Below are 17341 nucleotides of genomic sequence, written 5' to 3' on the forward strand. Positions count from 1 at the left end.
CAGCCAATGGAAACCAGACACAGAAGTAGGGTGGACTGGACATGTCAGCTTATAAATGACCCTGCCTCTTCTTTTCGGTGTAGCCTTTCTGTAGAAATTAAAAAAAAAAAAAAAAAAAAGGCCTTGCTGAGGAGATTAAATTTACGTTCAGGTGCTATTTCTTTACGGCAATGGGAACCGTGTTACGAACACTCAGGAGGGAGAAGCTCTGGTTTGAACGCCCCTGACATGCGTGTTCATGGTGGAGGGTGTCCAGGTTCTTGGCGTCTGGAACAAAGAATTGGACAAAACCTACAAACAAAGCAAGGAAGGGATGAAGGGATTTATTGAAAATGAAAGTACACTCAACAGTGTGGGAGCGGCCCAAGCACAGGGGCTCAAGAGCCCCGTCACAGAGTTTTTGTGAGTTTAAATACCCTCTACTTGGGGTACGTCCTGTGTAAATGAAGAGGATGGAGTAAAGTTACAAAGTCACTTGCTCGGTCTATGCCCTGTGGAGAGGATATTTCCTGTGACAGCTGAAGTGTGAATCGGCCTTATGTTCCCTGCCTGCAGACCCTATTTTCCTGTCTCAAGAGGACAGCTTCAGCCAGATGAGGTGGTTCACTCCTGTAATCCCAACACTTTGGGAGGTCGAGGCAGGCAGATCACTTGAGGCCAGTTCAAGACCAGCCTGGCCAACATGGTGAAAACCCATCTCTACTAAAAATACAAAAATTAGCCAGGCATGGTGGCGTGTGCCTGTAATTCCAGCTACTCAGGTGGCTGAGACAGGAGAATCGCTTGAACCCGGGAGGCGGAGGTTGCAATGAGCCAAGATTGTGCCACTGCACTCCAGCCTGGGTGACAGAGTGAGACCCTGTCTCAAGAAGAACAAAAGGGGGGGATGTCATGCGCGTCCGTGTGAAGAGACCACCAAACAGGCTTTGTGTAAGCAACATGGCTGTTTATTTTACCTGGGTGTAGGCGGGCTGAGTCCGAAAAAAGAGTCAGCGAAGGGAGATAAGGGTGGGGCCGTTTTATAGGATTTGGGTAGATAAAGGAAAATTACAGTCAAAGGGGGGTTGTTCTCTGGCAGGCAGGAGTGGGGGTTACAAGGTGCTCAGTGGGGGAGCTTTTTGAGCCAGGTTGAGCCAGGAAAAGGAGTTTCACAAGATAATGTCATCGCTTAAGGCAAGGACCGGCCATTTTCACTTCTTTTGTGGTGGAATGTCATCGGTTAAGGCGGGGCAGGGCATTTGCACTTCTTTTGTGATTCTTCAGTTACTTCAGGCCATCTGGGCCTCTACGTGCAAGTCACAGGGGATGCGATGGCTTGGCTTGGGCTCAGAGGCCTGCCAGGGGACGGCTTTGACTCCCTATAATTTCATCCCTGAGCCAACCAGTCAGCACTCCCGACTCACTGGCCCCCTACCCACCAAATCGTCCTCAAACACTCTGATCCCTGAGGTTTCTGAGAGACTCATTTCAGTAACAATAAAACTCTGGTCTCCCGCACAGCTGGCTCTGTGTAAATTACTCTTTCTCAATTGCAGTTCCCCTGTCTTGACAAATCAGCTGGGCAGTGGGCAAGGTGAAATCCACTGGGCAGTTACAGCAGGTGTTACACAGGAAAGCAGTCCCAATCCAGACTCCAAGAAAAGGTTCTTGGATCTCACGCCAGAATGAATTCGGGGCAAGTCCACAGTGCAAAGCAAAAGCAAGTTTATTAAGAAAGTGAGGACTATTTATCTTGCCCAAATTCCTATCTAAGGGGTCTGGGGAGTCATGCCCTACAAACCATAAATTCTCATCAGATGGGTTTCATTTAACCCTATATATTGTGACTTACTTTCCAACCTGACTCTGGCATAATTTTATGAGACAAGGAAGAAAATCAAAATATTTTATCCCAAAACGTTTCTCTGCCATATCTTGAGATGGCCCTGCAAAGCTGTCCTTCGTAGGGGAAAAGTGCGTCTGTAAAGAATCTCTAGTGACATAGCTGGATCTTTTCCTCCCAGGCCTTCCCAATCCTGAAGAGGTTAACCAAGAGTCTAACACCTTTTGAACATCTGAATAGGAAACATTTGTCATCTATTGTCTCTAAGGGCAGCCACTATGAGACTTCAAAAGAACCTTGGTCTCCACAGTCTTTTATCTTAACCTGAACATTTCCCTTCTCTGGATCCCAGGTCTTTAGACAAACTCAACCAACTGTCAACCAGAAAATGTTTAAATTTACCTACAGCCTGGAAGTGCCCACTCCCACCCCCACCCCCACTTTGAGTGGTCCCGCCTTTCTGGACCAAACCAATGTATTTCTTAAATGTATCTGATTGATGTCTCATGCCCCCTCCCCCTCCGTAGAAAGTATAAAACCAAGCTGGACCCCAACCACCTGGGGCGTATGTTCTCAGGACCTCCTGAGGGCTGTGTCATGGGCCATGGTCACCATGTTTGGGTCAGAATAAATCTCTTCAAATATATTACAGAGTGTGACTCTGTTGACAAAAGTGGTGAAGGAATAGCTACTCCATAGACAGAGTAGGGTGTTCCCAGAAGTAAGAGGAGGAATGTGTCCACCCAAGGTACAATACTTGTTTATATACAGGAGAAAAAAAAGATCATGGGGAGATGTGCTCTGCTACGAGGGTTTGTGATAAAGAGTTAATGTTCTTAATTACTATATTTTGCAAGAATTGATATTATCTTTAAAGCAAAATTAGGACTGCTTCTGTTCTCAAGATATCGGGATATCAGGACACTCTTAAGTCTGGGTCTGTTTAGTAAATGTTGTCAATCTGTTCCCTTGACCATAAACATCTAGAAGCTCAGAATACCTAATGTCAGGCCTCTGAGCCCAAGCCAAGCCATCGCATCCCCTGTGACTTGCACGTATATGCCCAGATGGCCTGAAGTAACTGAAGAATCACAAAAGAAGTGAAAATGCCCTGCCTTGGCCGGGCGCGGTGGCTCAAGCCTGTAATCCCAGCACTTTGGGAGGCCGAGACGGGCGGATCACAAGGTCAGGAGATCGAGACCATCCTGGTTAACACGGTGAAACCCCGTCTCTACTAAAAAATACAAAAAACTAGCCGGGCGAGGTGGCGGGCGCCTGTAGTCCCAGCTACTCAGGAGGCTGAGGCAGGAGAATAGCGTGAACCCGGGAGGCGGAGCTTGCAGTGAGCTGAGATCTGGCCACTGCACTCCAGTCTGGGCGACAGAGCTAGACTCCGTCTCAAAAAAAAAAAAAAAAAAAAAAAGAACATGCCCTGCCCCGCCTTAACCGATGACATTCCACCACAAAAGAAGTGAAAATGGCCAGTCCTTGCCTTAAGCGATGATATTATCTTGTGAAATTCCTCTTCCTGGCTCATCCTGGCTCAAAAAGCTCCCCCACTGAGCACCTTGTAACCCCTACTCCTGCCTGCCAGAGAACAACCCCCCTTTGACTGTAATTTTCCTTTATCTACCCAAATCCTATAAAACGGCCCCACCCTTATCTCCCTTCGCTGACTCTTTTTTCGGACTCAGCCCGCCTGCACCCAGGTGAAATAAACAGCCATGTTGCTCACACAAAGCCTGTTTGGTGGTCTCTTCACAGGGACGCGCATGACACCTAACTTTCTGGGAGTGCAGCCCAGCAAGCCCCAGCCTCCTTTTCCCAGCCCTCACTCAAGATGGAGATGCTCTGGTTTGAACCCCCTTAACATGGGTTTGAACCCCCTTAACATGAGGAGTCCCTTCCCAGGGAAGAGGGCTCAGAAGGGGGGACTCCCTCCCAGGGAAGGAGGTTCAGAAATGGGAATTACGTTCCCCCACTGCCACCCTCAGCCTCTGTCCTCCTCTCAGAGCCTTGGGGCTCAGGAGGGCCCGGTGTGGACTAAACGGGGCCTGCAGCGCATCAGTGTAACTGCCCAAGGGTTCACCTTGCCTGCTGCCTAGACAGAGCCGATTTATCAAGACAGGAATTGCAATAAAGAGTCATTCACACAGAGCTGGCTGTGCAGGAGACCAGCGTTTATTGTTACTCAAATCGGTCTCCCCAAGCATTCAGGGAGCAGAGTTGTTAAGGATAACTGGGTGGGTCGGGGGAAGCCGGTGAGCCAGGAGTGCTGATTGGTCAGAGACGAAGGCACAGGGAGTCAGAGCTGTCTTCTTGCTCTGAGTCAGTTCCTGGGTGGGGACCATAGGAGCAGATGAGCCAGTTTATGGATCTGGGTGGTGCCAGCTGATCCATCAAGTACAGGGTCTGCAAAATATCTCAAGGGCTGATCTTAGGAGCAGTTTAGGGAGGGTCAGAATCATATAGCCTCCCGCTGCCTGACTCCTAAACCGTCATTTCTCATCTTGTGGCTAATGTTAGTCCCACAAAGGCCATGTAGTCCCCAGGCAAGAAGGAGGTCTGCTTTGGGAAAGGGCTGTTACCATCTTTGTTTAAACTATAAACTAAGTTCTTCCCAAAGTTAGCTCAGCCTATGCCCAGGAATGAACAAGGACAGCCTGGAGGTTAGAAGGAAGATGGAGCTGTTTACATTAGATCTCTTTCACTGTCATAATTTTGCAAAGGCGGTTTCACCAGGAAAACATAGCACATCATACTCCTGGAGTAGCTTGGAGGGAATTTAGAGCAAATACATTAATTGTTTTTACCCCTAAGAGGGATCATAGCACACCATAAACCTAGGATATTCTTGGCCAGGCACTGTCATCCCAGCACTTTGGGAGGCAGAGGTGGAGGGGTCACCTGAGGTCAGGAGTTTGAGACCAACGTGGTCAACATGGTGAAACCTCATCTCTACTAAAAATACCGAAATTAGCCGGGCACAGCATTGCGCGCCTGTAATCCCAGCTACTCGGGAGGCTGAGGTAGGAGAATTGCTTGAACTCGGAAGGTGGAAGCTGCAGTGAGCCGAGATCGCGCCATTGCACTCCAGCCTGGGTGACAGAGCATGAGTTTGTCTCAAAAAAAAGACTAAGATGAACTGGCGCTGTATGCAGATGAAGGGATGCCCTGTGGCCACTCCAAGGGCCTTTCCCTACAGGTGGAAGTGGGAGGGCTGTAGGGAGCATGGCCTTTGATCCTTTGTTATGGGGTGGGGAGACGTTTTCCTTTTGATCCAGGGTTGAGAAGTCAGCACAAATTGGCCTCAGATTCCCTGTCCCCAGGCCCTAGTCTCCTGCCCCACTATCACCAGCGTTATTTTCTGTAATCCTCAGCAAACTCAATGAAGTGGGTTTTAGCATTATCTCCATTTAACAGACGGGAAAAGAAAACTAAGGCCCATGGGGTGGCCTTGGAAACACCACACACGCTCTGTCTGCACTTCTCTCCTTCCTTTATCCCATTCCGGCAGGACTGGGCTCTGTGCTCTGCCAGGAGTGATGCAGAGAGAGGGAGCAGAGGACCCACCAGCCTGCACATTTTCCAGATGCTTCTCCCCAAAGCCTGAGGCTCAGGGAAAGGCAAAGAGGGGCTCAGGGCAAAGAGCATGCCCCGAGAATTGGAGGGTGTGCGGTAACCCCTCCAAGATGGTAGCCAGGTTTGGCAGATGCTGGAGTAGCCAGCTGAGGGTGCCTGAGGCAGGGCTGAGCCACCTGCATCGGACAGCTCCATTCCCAGCCAAGCTCGGGGCAGCAGAGTCCCGGGGACCACAGGGCCACCCGATGGATGTCTGCTAGCAAGCTCTGAAGACCGATAGCCCATTCTCTCCGCAAGGAAGACCACGGCCCTGGGCACACACCCAGAGATGACCTCTCAGGGAGAATCAGAGTCACTTTTCCTCCCACCAGCTGAGTGCAGAGGGAGCTCAGAGGCAGATCAAGTTGTTACAGATGATAGGGGGCTATTTCCTGAGGGATTCACCTGGCAGCTGTGAGAGGATTAGGTGAGAATTCATGACTCTGGTTCAGGGAAGGGAACAGAGAGGGCGGGGCTGTGGGGAGAGGGCACTCACTGGAGCATGAATAACTCGGCATCTCTTCTACGCACGATAGGGCACCTTCCACGAGCTCCTTTATTTTTTTAGAGACAGAGTCTTGCTCTGTTGCCGATTCTGGAGTGCAGTGGCGAGATCATAGCTCACTGTAGCCTTGGCCTCCCAGGCTCAAGCGATCCTCCTGCCTTAGCCTCCCGAATAGCTAATTTTTTTTGTAGAGATGGGATGTCACTTTGTTGCCCAGGCTGTTCTTGAACTCCTGGCCTCAAATGATCCTCCAGTGTTGGGAGTATAGGAGTGAGACACCATGCCTGGCCTTTTTCTTTGTTTTGAGGCATTAATGTTGTCGATGAAAAGAGTCTAACTCTGTAAAATATTTGAAGAGATTTATTCTGAGCCAAACATGAGTGACCATGGCCTGTGACACAACCTCAGGAGGTTCTGAGAACATGTGTCCCAGGTGGCCCGGTTTTATACCTTCTACAGGGGCATGAGACATCAATCAAATACATTGAAGAAATACATTGATTTGGTCCAGAAAGCTGGGATAACTCAAAGCGGGACTTCCAGGCCATAGGTGAATTTAAACACTTTCTGGTTGACAATTGGTTGAGTTTGTCTAAAGACCTGGGATGGATAGAAAGGGAATATTCAGGTTAAGATAAAAGATTGTGGAGACCAAGGTTCTTTTGAAGTCTTATAGTGACTGCCCTTAGAGACAATGGATGACAAATGTTTCCTATTCAGATGTTTAAAAGGTGCCAGACTCTTAATCTCTTTAGGATTGGGAGGGCCTGTAAGAAAAAGATCTAGCTATGTTACTAGAGATGCTTTGCAGATACAACTTTTTCCCCCAGGAAGGACAGTTTTGCAGGGCCATTTCAAGATATGGCAAAGAAGCATGTTTTGGGGTAAAATATTTTCATTTTCTTCCTTGCCTCACAAAATTATGCCAGAGTCAGGTTGTAAAGTAAGTCACAATATATAGGGTTAAATACAATCCATCTGATGAGAATTTATGGTTCCCCAGAGCCCTTAGATAGGCATTTGGGCAAGATAAAAAAATCAGAGCTTGGTCCTCAATGTTAATGAACAAAGAGGGTGACAGGAGAGGAGAGAATGTGCCCAGCTGGGCATCCTGGCCTCCCACCTCCACATGGGCAGGGAGGATGGCAGGTGTGCGCCTGCGTGGCTGGAGGCCGGACAGCCAGATGGGGTGCAGCTTTGGTGGTGGGTGGGGTATTTGCTAATCCCTGGATGTTGGGAGCAGACATGGGAGAGCTGGTGTCCAGAGGTGCCTTGCGGAAGAGGACACAGAGCCAGTGTCTCTTACCCTCTGAGTAAATGGCAGCCATGGCTCTTCCCAGCAGCTGTGCCAGATAATGCTGTTAATGGCGGAGGGTGTCCAAGCCCTTGGTGTTTTGAACAAAGAATTGGACAAAACACACAAGGCAACCAAAGAAAAGCACAGATTTATCAAAACTACACTCGACAGAGTACGAGCAGGCTAAAGCAAGAGGCTCAAGATCACTGGTTACGGAATTTTCTGGGGTTTACCTACCCTCTAGAGGTTTCCCATTGGTTACTTGGTTTACACCCTATGTAAATGAAGTAGCGGCCTGCAACCAGTCTGATTGGCTGTGGCAGGTGGCTAATCAGAGGCTGAAGTGAAGTTACAAAGCTACACCTGAAGACTTGGCCTGAGACCAGTCTAATTGGTTGCAGGAGGGGACCAGTCAGAGGCACTTTCGTCTTTTCATCTGCAAAGCAGAAAAGTGGGGTTTACAAAGGGAGTAGCCTCTGATCCGTTTGACACTGGGGTGTGGAGAGATGGGGGTTTTCCTTTTGATTCAGTTATAGGAAGTCAGTGAGAATCGGCCTTAGGTTCCCTGCCTCCAGACCCTATTCTCCCTGCCTCAACGCTGCCCTCTCCTGGTGATCCTAAGCCCGAGTCCCGCCTGCACCTTGATGTTTATTCCACAGTCACCCCAGGTACAGTGAGCCCCACTCAAAGCTTCCTTCCCTCCTTCCTACCTCCCACTGGCTCCCCTTCCTGTAGCTGTGTCTTGGCAAATAGCACGGCCCCTTCTTTAGCCACCCGAGCCAGCCTCATTCCGCAGGCAAGTCTGGCTGGCTTTAGTTGGGTGTTGACTAAGACCGTCGGACTCTGAAATAATTGAAGAGATTTATTCTGAGCCAAACATGAGTGACCATGGCCAGTGACATGGCCCTCAGGAGGTCTTGAAAGCATGTGCCCAGCCAGGCACGGGGACTCACACCTGTAATCCCTGCACTGTGGGAGGCCGAGGAGGGCGGATCACCTGAGGTCAGAAGTTCGAGACCAGCCTGACCAACGTGATGAAACCCTGTCTCTACTAAAAATACAAAAAATTAGCTGGGTGTGGTGGCGGTCGCCTATAATCCCAGCTACTCAGGAGACTGAGGCAGGAGAATCGCTTGAACCCGGGAGGTGGAGGTTGCAGTGAGCCGAGATCATGCTACTGCACTCCAGCCTGGGCAACAAGAGCAAAATTCCATCTCAAAGAAAAAAAAAAGCAGCAGCAGCATATGCCCAAGGTGGCCGGGTGCAGCTTGGTTTTATACATTTTAGGGAGGCATAAGATACCAATCAAATACATTTGAGAAATACATTGGTTTGGTACAGAAAGGCAAGACAACTCAAGGAGGGGGGGGGTGGTGCGGGCAGGGCGGGGCTTCCAGGCTCTAGGTAAATTTAAACATTTTCTGGTTGACAATTGGTTGAGTTTGTCCAAAGTCCTGGGATGGAAAGAAAGGAAATGTTCAGGTTAAGATAAAAGATTGTGGAGACCAAGGTTCTTTTAAATCTCATAGTGGCTGCCCTTAGAGACAACAGATGACAAATGTTTCCTATTCAGAGTTTTTTTTTTTTTTTTTTTGAGATGGAGTCTCACTCTGTCACCCAGGCTGGAGTGCAGTGGTGTGATCTCAGCTCACTGCAACCTCTGCCTCCCAGGTTCAAGCCATTCTCCTGCCTCAGCCGCCTGAGTAGCTGGGACTACAGGCACGTGCCACCATGCCCAGCTAATTTTTATATTTTTTAGCAGAGATGGGGTTTCACCATATTGGACAAGCTGGTCTTGAACTCCTGACCTCGTGATCTGCCCACCTCAGCCTCCCAAAGTACTGGGATTACAGGCATAAGCCACTGCGCCCGGCCCTATTCAGATCTTTAAAAGGTGCTAGAGTTTTAATCTCTTCAGGTTTGGGAAGGCCTGGAAGAAAAAAATGTAGCTATGTTACTAGAGAGTCTTTACAGATGCAGATTTTCTCCCACAAAGGACAGCTTTGTGGGGTCATTTCAAGATACGGCAGAGAAACATGTTTTTGGGGTAAAATATTTTGATTTTCTTCTTTGTCTCGTAATGTTATACCAGAATCCTCTTGGAAAGTAAGTCACAATATATAGGGTTAAATAAAACCCATCTGATAAGAATTTATGGTTTGCAGGGCATGACTCCCCAGACCCCGTAGATAGGCATTTGGGCAAGATAAAAAAAATCAGAACTAGGCCGGGCGCGGTGGCTCAAGCCTGTAATCCCAGCACTTTGGGAGGCCGAGGCGGGCGGATCACGAGGTCAGGAGATCGAGACCATCCTGGCTAACATGGTGAAACCCCGTCTCTACTAAAAATGCAAAAAACTAGCCGGGCGTGGTGGCGGGCGCCTGTAGTCCCAGCTACTTGGAGGCTGAGGCAGGAGAATGGCGTGAACCTGGGAGGCGGAGCTTGCAGTGAGCCGAGATCGCGCCACTGCACTCCAGCCTGGGTGACACAGCGCGAGACTCCGTCTCAAAAAAAAAAAAAAAAAAATCAGAACTTAGTCCTCAGCCTTCCCTACAAAGCCTGACCTGGGTCCCCTCAGTGTACCCCCAAAGAGCTCCACTATTCTCCTTTGACCCAGGGAAAGGGCTCGGCTAGAAGGGCAGGGCTCTTGGGCTCAGGCTCCAGCCAGTGCTCTGTCTTCCACTTGCCTAGTCAGGGGCCCCCAGGCCTGTCACACTGGCATTTTCTGGGTCCCCTTGGAGGAACCACTCTTCCCAGCCTCCCGCCCCTGCTTGGCCCCTCCAGCTGATCACTGATCCTGTCTTTTTTTGGTGACGCAGCGGGAGATGAGGCCAGCGCTTAGAGCCACGGGGGCCTGTTTCCAAGTCCCAGTTCATGTGGCCATGGGATCTCTGAGCCTCAGTCCCCTCCTGTTTGAGATAAAGAAACCACACCTCCCCTCGCTGGCTATTAGGAGGTAACAACACAGGGCAGGAGTGTCAGGCACAGGCACCACCCACCAAGCACTGTAATTTGCCAGGCACTAAATGCACTGCCCTCGTGAACTCACGGAATCATGGTGGCTTCAGAGGGCAGCGCTGTTGTGGTCACCCTCATGTTAAAGATGGGGACCTTCACAGAGGTGAGTCGCTTCTCCAAGTGACACAGCTCATTAGTAGCAGAGCCCAGACACCAGCCCCAGCCGTCCCCTGCTTTCTGCTCCCCTAGTATCTGCAGACTGTCCCACTGCCTCCTCACACAGTGGTAAAAGCCTGTGTCCTCTTCTCTACTCCCTGCTGGCCTTTCCCCTTTGCCACCACATGTCAGCAAAACTGTGGACTTGTGCTTTGAAAGAGACAGAGCCGGGTGCAGAGGCTCATGCCTATAATCCCAGCATTCTGGGAGGCCTAGGTGGGAGGATCACTTGAAGCCAGGAGTTTGAGATCGGCCTGGGCAATATAGTGAGAACTTGTTTCTACAAAAAATAAAAAAATTAGCCAGGCCTGGTGGCACATGCCTGCAGTTCCAGCTCCCTGGGAAGCTGAGAAGGGGGGATCCCTTGAGCCCAGGAGGTCAGGGCTGCAGTGAGCTGTGACTGTACCACTGCACTCCAGCCTAGGAGACAGAGCAAGACCCTGTCTCTAAAAAATAAAAATAAAAAAATGAAAGAGATAGGGTCCACACGACGGACAAGTGTTAGGCATGGTGGTCCCATATCACTGTGAAGTGAAACTGATAGGAGGCCACGGCCTTTGGACAGAGCTCCTGCACTAAGCCCAACAGACCAAACCAAAACAGGTTGTGCTGAGTTTCCACACCACCAGGTGAAAAATTGTTTGAGCTTCTAAGAAATCAGGAGAGAAGGAGATAGTAGCCAAATCCCCAAACAGGCCAGTTTTAGCACAGCAAGGAAGCCCTCTGCTTCAATCTTTACCTTTGAAAAGACCAATCAGCTTTCTGCTCTGGTTTCTGCTTTCCTCAGCCCTTTTCTCTATTTTATAGAATGAGGTGTTGCCCATTCTAGAAGAGCAAACACAAGCCAATGAAGGCCTCTAAGCTAGACCTGCTATAACTCTGTCTTCTGACACTACCTTGACTGGTTATTCCAGCCGGAACATTCTGCAATCTCCTCACGGAGGAGCCACAGAGCTATTGCTTCACGTACCCAAGGACAAATAAACACGCTAGCCCAGCACTCCTGGGATTCCGACCTGGGGGATCACGTCCAGCCTCCAGCAGGAATGTGACTTGCGTCTAGTGGCCGCTTCCTGTTTTGAAGGTTTTCCAGCAAGTGGTCCAGCCTCTTATCGAAGATCACCCTGTGCTTTCCAAAGGCTGCTGTTCTCTCACCAGCCAGGCAGGCTGAACAAGTACACACTCGAGACATACGTGTTTGTGTGCACACTGTTTACAATGCTGAATATTTCATCACACCAACTCCTAAAAATAGCCCCAGCATAGTACAAATATCATAGTGAATTCATAGAAAAGTGTTTTCCTGGAAGAGGGAGGGAGACAGAACAGTTTGCAGGCGCACAGGTGGGTGCTGCAGAGGTGGAAGAAGAATCCCTCCAGCGCCAGCCCCCTGATGGTCCCCTGTGCATGTGTTTAGTGTCACTGATGTCTGAAGAGAATCAGACAAAAGAATTACATTAATTTGAATAAGCCCCACCCACTTTTGCAGCTTTGAGAGTTATTAAAATAAGAGACAAATCACTTGTACTGTTCCTTCCCCCAGTGTTCTTCCCCACCCCCACCCACCACTGGCTGAAAAGCTTGCCCCATTTTCATGCCCATTTTTGATTTGGTCTCAGTGAAGTAATTTTTGTGTCCCGGTCAGTGTAACGATCAAAACTCCCAACTTTACTCGGAGTTGAAACGCCTCCTGCTCCAGCCTGGGGTCCGCCCACTTCCTCTCCAGCTGCAGCTCCTGACCCTCTGGGGACAGCCCAAGGCCAGCGGCAAGGGTGGGGGGGTCTCTGCTGCCTACACGCTGCTTGGGCTCCCAGGTGACCAAAGCTGAATGTCCCTCTCGGGCCACTTTTTCGGGGTCTGGAGTCTCTCTGCCTTCAGGTGAATACTTCCAGCCTCCTTCAGTTTCACTCTTCCAGATCCCCACTTCAGGCAGATTCGAGACAAGCCCAGCCCCACTCCCCTTTACATGGCGCCCCCCTGGGTCCCAGAAGCCAGGTCCTTGACCTGCCTGCAAAGGTGCAGCTTCCCGCTCTGCTCAGCAACCTTTCATTTAGAGGGGGCAGGCAGTGTGATCACAGCTCTGCCCTCTCTGTGTGCCAGGACACGAGGACATGTTGAGGTGGTACCAGGCTGGGGAAATGTAGTCAACAAGTGTCCGCTTGAGCTATTGGCCATGAATTTAAAATGAAACCACTCCACATGGCTGTGTCTCCTCTCTTTCCACTCCTGGCAGCTTGGGTGCAGGCCCGGTGCCCAGCTGGGCTTGGCCAGCTGGGTGAGAGGGACAAGGCAGCTGAGGGTGCACTCCAGGGAAGAAGCAGATGGAGCTGAACTTAGGCGTGAGGAGCTACAGGCAGCAAGTGGCCGTGGAGGGGGAGCAGGCAGGACAGAGACCCCCCCAGCTGCCAGTTCCCAGCAGTGAGCACAGCCGGAGAGGAGGAAGCGCTTCGTTGCTTTAGCGTGACGTACCTGGGTCTGCTAAGGCTGAGCGTCTTTTCAGTTCATTGGCCGTTTCTCTGTTTTCATGAGGTGCCAGTTCTTTTTCGAGTTACCAGATTGTACTGCTGGGGCCAGGTGCAGTGGCTGACGCCTGTAATCCCAGCGCTTTGGGAGGCCGAGGCAGGTGGATCATTCGACTCAGGAGTTTGAGACCAGCCTGGGCAACATGGTGAGACTCTGTCTTTACAAAAAAAAAAAAAAAGCAAAAAACAAAAATTAGCTGGGCATGGTGGGGTGCACCTGTAGTCTCAACTACTCAGGTAGCTGAGGTGGGATGGCTGCACGAGCCCAGGAGAACGAGGTTGCAGTGAGCTGAGATCATACCACTGCATTCCAGCCTGGGCGACAGAGTGAGACCCTGTCTCAAAAACAAACAAACAAAAAAGATTGTGTTGTTTGTACGTTTACTGTGATTTTTAGATCCATTTGCATATTCCACTACTAATCCTTTGCCTATTGTGCGGGTGGTGGATATCTTCTCAGTTGAGTCACGGAGTGAATGTACAAAAATCCATTTTACTTCAATAAAATGGATGCTGCACTCTGTAAAAAAAAGAACAGTATAAATCCTACCTGCATGAGTCCTGGACAATGTTAAAGGGTCATTCAATGACAAGTGCTCAGAAGACTGCGGGGCCCAGATAAGGCAAGGGAGAAGCTGGGCTATCCTTATGATCCCCGTTATGATCAGCTTTGTCCTTTAAGGACATGCTATGTCTTATAATCCTTAATAACGTCCTTTTTTTCTGTTTTTAAAGAAAACCCGGCCAGCTTGGGTGCAGTCCTGGGTAGGACCTGGGGGCCCTGAATAGTGTCTGTTCTTTCTTAACATAAAGTTCTATGATCTTCTTTGTATGTGTCTTGAGTCTTGAACATTTTCTTTTTATGAGACGGGGGTCTCACTCACTGTTGCCCAGGCTGGAGTGCAGTGGTATGATCTTGGCTCACTGCAGCCTCGACCTCCCGGGCTCAGGCGATCCGCTGACCTCGGCCTCCAGGTAGCTGGGACCACAGGCACCTGGCACTATGCCCACCTAATTTTTTGTATAGATGAGTTTTTGCCATATTGCCTAGGCTGGTCTCGAACTCCGGGCTCAAGGGATCTTCCCACCTCAGCCTCCCATATCTTTTTTTAAAATAAAAAAAACTTTTATTTTTTACTTTTTTAAGAGATGAGGTCTCTTTATGTTGTCCGGCTGGTTTCAAACTCCTGGGCTGAAGGGGGTGGCCTACCCCTCCACACCTGTGGGCGTTTCTCATTAGGTGAAACGAGAGACTTAAGAAATGAGACACAGAGACAAAGTATAGAGAAAAAAAAGTGGGCCCAGGGGACCGGCGCTCAGCATACAGAGGACCCCTGCCGGCACCAGTCTCTGAGTTCCCTTAGTATTTATTGATAATTATCTTTACCATCTTAAAGAAAAGGAAGTGGCAGGATAATAGGATCATTATAGGGAGAAAGTCAGCAGTAAGACATACGAATAAAGTTCTCTGTGACATGAATGAGTTTAAGGAAAAGTGCTGTGCCTTGATATGCATATGTGAACATCTCCATAAACCTTTTTAGTGCACAAAGAGCAGCATTGCGCTAGCAAGTCTTGCCTTTCGCCCTAAGGCGGTTTTCTCCCATCTCAGTAAACAGAACATACAATCGGGTTTTATACCGAGATGTTCCATTGCCCAGGGATGGGCAGGAGACATGCTTTTCTCTATCTCAATTGCCAACAACCGCCAAGAGGCCTTCTTTCCTCTTGTACTAGTCCTCCTCAGCACAGACCCTTCACAGGTGTCAGGCTGGGGGACGATCAGGTCTTTCTCTTCCCACTAGGCCATATTTCAGACTATCACATGGGGAGAAACCTTGGACAATACCTAGCTTTCCTAGGCAGAGGTCCCTGCCACCTTTGGCAGTGTGAGTGTCCCTGGGTACTTGAGATCTAGAGAATGGTGATGACTTTTAACCAGCAAGCTACCTTCAGGCACTTGTTTAACAAAGCACACCCTGCACAGCCCAAAATCCTTTAAACCTTGAGTCACCACAGCACATGTCTCTTGCAAGGACAAGGTTGGGCGTAGGGTCACAGATTAACAGCATCTCAAATACAGAACAAAATGGAGTCTCTTATGTCTACTTCTTTCTATATAGACACAGTAACAGTCTGATCTCTCTTTCCTTTCCCCACACTGGGCTTAAGAGATCCTCCCACTTCAGCCTCCTGAGTAAATGGGATGACAGGCACAAGCCTTTCCTTGAACATTTCTTCTTAAATTTATTCTTAGATTTTGTTGTTCTTGCTCTTACAAATGAGGTGGTGTTCATCTCTAAAATGCTCATTGCCAGTATATAAGAAAGTCACTGATTTATATATGCTTACCTCTTAACACATACTTTATTGCATTCTTATTTGTTCAAATAGTTTTTCAGTTGATTTTATTGGATTTTTTAGGTGAATGAATGATTTTATTATTCTTTGTGAATTCATATTCAGCAAATGTTAACAGAACACCTGCTATATACCAGGCATGGTTCGAGGTGCTCAACGTACAGCAGTAACCCTAAAAGACAAGGATCCGTACCCCCATGGAGTTTACATGGGGTGGGGACGATAGTGGGCAATAGAGACAGTGTGTCTGTTTTGTGTTTAAGAAACTTCATTTCTCCATCCTGTCTTAGGACATTGCCTAAGTGCCCCAGAACAAAGCTGAGTAGCAGGGTGCTGATGACAGCCACTGGCCTGCTGCCCACTGAAATGGAAATGCCACTCATATTTCACAGCCAAGCACGGTGCTCACGATGGACTTCTTGCAAACACCCTTTATCAGGAAAGCTCCTGAGTCCCAAGTAATAGAGACCAGCTCTGGCTGATTGAATTGGAAAAGACCTTTGCTGACAGTGTCGAAGGGCTCACAGGTGGCTGGGAGGGCCCAGATTGGAGAACTGGGCAGGAACAAAGAGCAGCCACATGGCCAGGACAGCAAAATCAGCCAGTCCTGCAGGTAAACCACGGCCATTGAGGTGGAGCATGAAACACAAGCACTACCCCTTCCATGCTGGCGCCAGGGTGGCTCTCGCCAGGAGTGCTATAATCTCAGCACTCTGGAAGGCCCAGATCGGCAGATCACTTGAGCCCAGGAGTTCAAGACTAGCCTGGGCAACATGGGGAAATCCCATCTCTATAAAAAATACAAAATTTAGCTGGATGGGGTGACATGCATTTGTATTCCCAGCTACTTGGGAGGCTGAGGTGAGAGGATTGCTTGAGCCCGGGAGGTCGAGGCTGCAGTAAGTCAGCTGTGATCGAAGCCCTGTCTCAAAAAATTTTTTTCCCTAGAGCCTCTGGAGGGAGTTGCAGCCCTGCTGGCACCTTGGTTTCTGCCCAGTGAAACTGATGTGGAACTTCTGGCCTCAAGAACTGTGAAAGAATACATTTGTCGTAATTTGTTATAGCAGCTACAGAAAACTAATATACGAGGACACAAGAAGCATGAACTATTAAAAAATCAATAAATTGGACATTGTAAAAATTGAAAACTTTGCTTTTCCAAAGACATTTATGAAAAGGCAAACCATAGACTAGGAGTAAATATTTGCAAACACATATCTGACAGAAAGACTTGTATCCGCCGGGCGCGGTGGCTCAAGCCTGTAATCCCAGCACTTTGGGAGGCCGAGGCGGGTGGATCACGAGGTCAGGAGATCGAGACCATCCTGGCTAACATGGTGAAACCCTGTCTCTACTAAAAATACAAAAAACTAGCCGGGCGTGGTGGCGGGCGCCTGTAGTCCCAGCTACTCGGAGGCTGAGGCAGGAGAATGGCGTGAACCTGGGAGGCGGAGCTTGCAGTGAGCCGAGATCGCGCCACTGCACTCCAGCCTGGGTGACACAGCGCGAGACTCCGTCTCAAAAAAAAAAAAAAAAAAAAAAAAAGACTACAATACTATTATCACATGTAAAATTAATGATCTATTTTAAATCTTCAAATGTCCACGTGTTCAAATTTCCAATTCCTTTCCTCTCTCCTTTTTTAGTTTGTTCAGACAGGGAGCAAATCCATCTCTGACTTCTCCTCTTGCAATGTATTTACTGAAAAACTCATTTATCATACTTCTCTACTTGCCGTATTCTGCTGATTCTAATGCCACAGTATTATCTACCTATTTTACTTTTTATAGAGATGGGGTCTCACTATATTGGCCAGGCTGACCTCAAACTCCTGGCCTCAAGCAGTCCTCCCACCTTGGCCTTCCAAAGCACTGGGATTACAGGCCTGCGCCAACTCACCTGGCCCACAGTGTCATTTAATACATTCCTCTGTCCTGAATGTGGTAGGCAGTTCTAAAGCCTGGATCAGGTTCAGGTTCTATTTTGCGGGGAGGATGTGGGAAAAGGACAAAACTATTTTTCTTTTTTTTTTTTTTTTT

At 48.9% G+C, this 17341-nt stretch overlaps 1 long non-coding RNA gene across 1 annotated transcript in view; it reads right to left on the reverse strand.

Moving 5' to 3' along the window:
• Positions 1-13083, reverse strand: part of LOC110744197 — a 32755-nt gene extending 19672 nt beyond the window's left edge. The window contains exon 1 of the long non-coding RNA XR_002524523.1: positions 11436-13083. This is a non-coding gene — a long non-coding RNA (uncharacterized LOC110744197). The remainder of the gene's footprint in view (positions 1-11435) is intronic.
• Between the last annotated feature and the right edge of the window lie 4258 nt (positions 13084-17341).

The sequence above is a fragment of the Papio anubis genome, chromosome 11 (genome assembly GCF_008728515.1).
Source record: "Papio anubis isolate 15944 chromosome 11, Panubis1.0, whole genome shotgun sequence".
Lineage (NCBI taxonomy): Eukaryota > Metazoa > Chordata > Mammalia > Primates > Cercopithecidae > Papio > Papio anubis.